Consider the following 6000-nt stretch of genomic DNA (forward strand, 5'->3'; position numbering starts at 1 on the left):
GAATTCTTAAAATCTTTACATTTTTAAATCTTTAAATGTTAAAATATTTATTTCATATATGTTATGTTTTCAAAAGGAAACAAGACACAATAAGTTTATTTTACTCTTTAGTATGCTTGAAATGTGTTTGGTAAGAAACAAAAAATTGATATCACGTTGCCCCCAAAATAATTACACAGCTGTCTTAACGCCATTTATTGAAAAAATAAAATTAAAAAAATTAATTTGACCTAGAGTAAATTTGTGTTGCAACTGCTTTGCTGGCTGTCTGTATTAGCTTTGGATTTCTTTATGTATACTGGAATTTGGTATGAAGTTTCATTTTGAGTGGGAAGTTTTTGTTCTGGTTTTTTCTCGTCCTTCCTTATCCTTCCTTATCCTCTCTATCTAGCTGTTTGCTGGCTGCCCTGCCCTGGCTGGCATTGCCAGGTGACATACAGGATGCCCCATGACATTTGAATTTCAGCTAAACAACAAATAGTTTTCTAGTGTGTGTCTCAAATATTGAATGAGCTGTAATTATACTATAAAATTATTTATTATTTAACTGAAATTCAAATTTAAGCGGGTATTTTGCATTTTTATTTGCTAAATCTGGCAACCTTACACCTGAGCCCTCTATAGCCCCACACGGAGCCAGACCGTATATGGGGATGTGCATTACCCCTCAATGCAATATTTAGATTATTGAGAAAAACAAAATAAAACAAAACAAAAATCTGCCTTTTTAGGTCACACAGAAAAATCTCGCTACCTGAAAATTGAGAATTTCCTTTTATGGGACAGGACCTTCTGTCCCCCTTGCCCAGCGTGGAGACCACCGCTGGATGCTCCGCTGTCCCCAGCGCCTGCAGCCGCGGAACCGCCCCGCGCGTCTGACGTCACCGCTCATCATTTGTAAGGCCACCCGGCAATAGAGCGTTGACGGGTGTCCACACAGGTCAAGATGGTTAGATGTTGTGAAATCGTGATTTACAAAAGAAGGGGAAGAGGCAGTTCCTGGGCCCGAAGAGTTTATGATCTATTTTGAAGTCAGAACAAACACAAGAAAAAAGATGAAAGGAAATTTTCAAAATAGAACAAGAGTCAGTGCCAAACAATTAGACTGAAGAAAGCAGTGAATCGAGATGGTGTTCTAGAAAAGGAAACCAACATTTACTGAGCATCTACTGTAAGCCCCGGAGATGATCTCACTTAATTCTCATTACGGTTTTATGATGCAGGATTTGTCTTGATTTCATAGAGGAGGAAATTGAGGCTCAGAATGATTGAATGTCTTGCCCTGTGTCACGTGATGAATAAACAGGTCTTCTACCCCCTCCCTCTTTTCACAAAGCTCTGGGTCAGTGTTGGTCAGTTAGCACCAGGAAATGCTGAGAAGGGAGGTCAAATAATAGCGGTCACATTTTAAGACCTTAAAATGCCAAAGTTAGAAAAATATGAGAGCAATCTTATTTGAAAAGGACTAGCCTGCAATGTTTTCTACCAGTTTTTCCCATACTTTCCTAAAGACAGACCTTGGATGGACCAAAAGATGTTGGCCAAGGTCTTAGCAGCAAAGGAAAGGAGTTCAGAACTATGGCTACTGATGTTTGCGTTAGTCTCTTTGGATGTCGATGCCCTGAGTTCTTCGAGCCCTCGACTAATTCTGGAGGGCTTAGAGTAATCTGAATCACCACACTAAATGCTGCTATGAAGTAAACTGTGGCCAGGTTTGATGAATTCCATTGCGGGGTGAGTTACTATGCTCTGGGAGAGCTGGCTGCCGTAAAGTTTTATATCCTGAGCTGGGAATGACTGTGTTTCCTCAGAGCGGCAGACACCAGGAACTTATTTCTGTCTTCCCAAATACGTGGCAGTGAAGTTTATGGCATCACACACCATCAACCTGTATGTAGTCACAGCTCTTTTCTGGTGCCTTCTCAGCCTCTTCCAGATAATTTGGAAGGCACAAGCCAGGGGGATGTTTGCCACAAGTTGAGCTTGCTGGCTGCCCGCAAGTAAGATGGAAATTTCCCTTGTGCTGCCAGTGTAGAAAATGACGATATTTATGTGCTGTTACCCTGAGCACTGAATTGGGGGAAATGGTTAATCGTGTCGGAAGCAAGTTGGGAAACCTGACAACGGAGTTTGTGGGCCTGAAGAAAAGTATAAGAGAAATTGGAGAGACGGAAGGATGTGGTCCCAAGAGCCTGCCCCTCCTTCCAAAAAGCCTTGAGAAAAGCAATAGAGAGAAGTGAGCCAGGAGGGCGCACACTTTGAATCACGCACACCACTGCTTCCCAGGGCTAGCCGGTCTGATCAGAGATATGGCTGAGTCTAATCAACCCTTCAGAAAAAACCCTAATGTTCGTGTTGACTTTATAATTTCCCATTTCCATACATTCATTCTCCCGTGCAAGCATTTATTCAGTGAGTATTTATTGAGTGCCTACTGTGTATCAGGCAGATTACTGTCACCTGGGATACAGTGAGGGGTAAACACTAAGATGGTCCCCACCCTGATAGTTCAGAGGGAGAGGCAGATATTAATCAGTCAGAACCACAGTGATATTACTACCAACAGGAGTTCCTGGTATTCTGAGGTCTAGTCTATGTGTCAGGCACTGTTCTAGGAGCTGAGGATATGGCAGTGAACAGGGTGAAGTCCTGCCCTCATGAAGCTTACATCCTAGCACAGGAGACAAAACATAGATAAACAATGATTTCAAAATAAATCCATAATGTAATATTGAGTATTAATAAATGCTATGATAAAAATAAAGCAGAGTAAGTGATTGGAGTGTGACTGTGTGGCTACTTTAGGTAGGAATGTGCAGAAGGGCCCTTCTAAAAGGATGACTCTTGAGCAAGGAACTGGAAGAACTGAGAGAGGATCCCACAGAGATCTGGCAGAAGATCGGTCCAGGCTGAGTGAACAGCATGTGCAAAGGTCCTGAGGCTGGAAGGAACTTGGCTGTGTGTGGAAACAGAGTGTAGGTAGGAAATAGTGGCAGGAATGAGGTCAGCAGAGGGCTATTGCAGGAGCACAGGGGGAGATGGGGGGCCTTGGACCGGGTTGTTGGTGGTGGAGGAGGTGAGATGGTGTAGGCTTTGAAATTTCCTCCATCATAGAAGATCCAGCCTGATCAGGGCTGCCAGGGCAGACTTTCCTGAGAAGGAACACTTGCACTGAGGTCTGAAGCCTGAGTAGAAGTATCTAGGTGAAGAGGGAAGGACAGAATATTCCAGCACATAAATAAGCAGGCCCTGTCGGGAGAAGCTGAGTCTGAGGTACTGAAAGAAGATCTGCGTGCCTAGGCAAACATGAGGAGGGAGGTGACGCTGGGGAGATGCGCAGGGCAGACCGTGGGGGCTGTGTGAGCCGTGTGGAGGACCTCGGGCTTCTTTCTAAGTGCTGTGGGGAGGCACAGGGGGTCTTTCAGCAGGAGGGAGCCAGTCAGAGGTGTGTCTTGGAAAGCTTCCAAACGCGGAGTGGAGGAAACTCCATTTTCCTACAACGTTCACCCTCTGCGGGGGCGCCTCCTCTCCCGGTTCTGCGGACAAGGAAACAGTCCCAGAGAGTGGACGGCACTTGGCTGGTACCCAGCGATGGCGGACTCCGAGTCTAGAGGGAGAGCCCTTTCTTCCTGTTCCCACTCACTGCACCTTCCGCTCCTCTCCCCAAACCCCCCATTCTTGACTAGAGTGCTTAATAGTGACCCGCGTGGTGACAGTTGTTCTGACCTGTTCCTACTCAGACAGGGGGCAGGTCACTTACCATCTTTCCAGGACTTTGACTTCTTTCTCTGTGTTGGAAAATTCCAAAAAGGATGCAGGTGTGGTCTTCGTGTTCCTACCCCAATCAGCATTTTTGAATTAAGCACTGTCTTTGTCATGGAGTCCTGGAGGGGTAACCCACTGTGAGTAACATTCATTTATTCCTGCCAACATCACCCCTCCCGCCTTGCCTCCCTCTCTCTCTCAGACTTCTACTAGACTCTGTCTAGGCACCAGGAGCCCCTAGTTTACAGGAACAACCCTCGGCCAATCTGGAGAAGAAGATATGAAAACCAGCTGTCACAGATGAGATTGATAATGGTGTGTGAAGAAGTTGGCCAGATGTTTCTCCTTGCTGGAGTCCCGGGGGCCGTAAGGAGTGTGGAGGGAGGCAGGGACTGGGCTGTGAAAGAGCAAACAGGATGCAGAAGGAGCTTCCCAAAGACCCTTGCGACTTAGCCGCATCTAATCCAATAGGAGAAACCGAGTAGAAAAAAACCTCTGTTAAAAAACGGTCTTGGTCCTTCCAGTCCTCACAGATTGTGATAACAAGGAAGATGTGGGCGGATGGAGGATGGAGTTTTCAGCTGCTATGGAGGAGAGGCCCAGAATTGGAGGCTAGTGCTCCCTGAGGCCACCAAGGGAGAGAGACCCCAAGAGCAGCAGCGGCTCCGGGGGCCCTGGGTCATCCCGCACCTGCCTCTCCCCGACTCCGCCAGGCGCAGAGGGCATCTGATCCTGCGGGCGGAGGGGCTGCTTGGGTGTTACTGTTCCCAGTGGCTGCGGGCTGTGCTTATTTATTTACTGATTTATTTTGCCAGTCAAACTCAGGTTGATTGACAGGACTCAGCCTGCCCCGGGCTCTTCCACCCGCCCACCACAGCGCACAGAGAAATAATTAGCTCCCGAGATGTCGGGAACAGATGTTGAACTGACATCTTCCTTTACTGGTGTCAAATTCAGCACTTTTCCGGCCTCCCCACAATTTCCCAGGCGCCTGCTGCCTCCTCTGACGCCGCCTGCCCGTGGGGCTGTCCCCTCCTTCAGGGAAAGCCAATGCCTCCGCACTGGCCCGGCCCAGAATGGCCCCTTCCTCCGCTCTCAGCCCTTCTCAGCCTATTTGTTCTGTTGTGATGGACATGGGGGGAGCGAGTGGCTTGGGGAGGGTCCAGTTTCTCCGTCTTAGAAAAAGCTCTGGCTCTCGCTGGTTCTCAGAGCCTGGGGCTCCCAGTCTCGGGCAGCGGGTAGGCCATGGACTGCTTCATGTCAGGCAGTGAACTTTGTCTCCTTGAGGCATCCTGAGGCTTCTTTGCAGATGCCGTCAAAGTAGGGTGCCCTTTCAAAAGCCATACCTAGGTCTGAACGGGGTACAACTTCTGTGTTCAGAACCTACTGGAAAAGGCAGGGTGGGGTCCTGGGGGTGTGTCGGTTATGACACGAGGTTGGGCTGGAGAGGCTGTGAGAACACTTGAGAAGGCAGAGTGTACTGGAATTTTCTCTAGGGAAGCTGTCAGTCGGGGCTGACACAGAGGAGCCTCTCAGGGCTGGCAGGAAAGTTCTTTATTCCCTCACTCAGCTAGTCCTCTTCTGTGTGCCAGGCACGGTGCTAGGGCCTGGGGTGCTGGAATGTGCTGCACGCGGTCCCTGCTCTTGAGGAGTCTACAGCCGGCTGGCCGGGGAGTCTGGCGGCCGTGCTAAGGGGCTGACCTTCATCACGAAGCTACCGGGGAGCCTCTGAACAAGTTTAAGCAGGAGAGTGATGTGATCCGATTCGCAATCTAGAAAGATCACTCTGGAGGCCGAGCGGAAGATGGATTGGGAGTGGGACACTGAAGGACACCAGGGACTTCATTAGAGAACTCGTTATTGTCTGGCTGAGAAATGACTGGGGTCCGGCAAAGGCTGAGGCAGCAGGTAGGGAGGGGAAAGACATTTTGGAGCTATAGTCAGGAGAATTTAGGGATTGGGATTAAAGTAGGTTTAAACTCATTATCTTACAGCCTAGAGAAAGTTAAAGGATCTATTTCAGGTCATGCAGCCTGTAAGAGGCGGCAAAACCAAGATGGGACTTCATCACCCTGACGTCCCTTGAGGATTCTGTTCGCCGCTCAGAAGCGGCTGCCTCTCCCTCCAGATGAAGACGGGGAAGTCACCCTGCCCCGTTACCTCATCTCGCAGAACCTGAGGGTTGGAAGGTGGTCTCATCAACACTTTACATAATCACCGAGCCTGTCTATGGTC

The sequence above is a fragment of the Equus asinus genome, chromosome 25, assembly GCF_041296235.1.
Source record: "Equus asinus isolate D_3611 breed Donkey chromosome 25, EquAss-T2T_v2, whole genome shotgun sequence".
NCBI classification, from domain to species: Eukaryota; Metazoa; Chordata; class Mammalia; order Perissodactyla; family Equidae; genus Equus; species Equus asinus.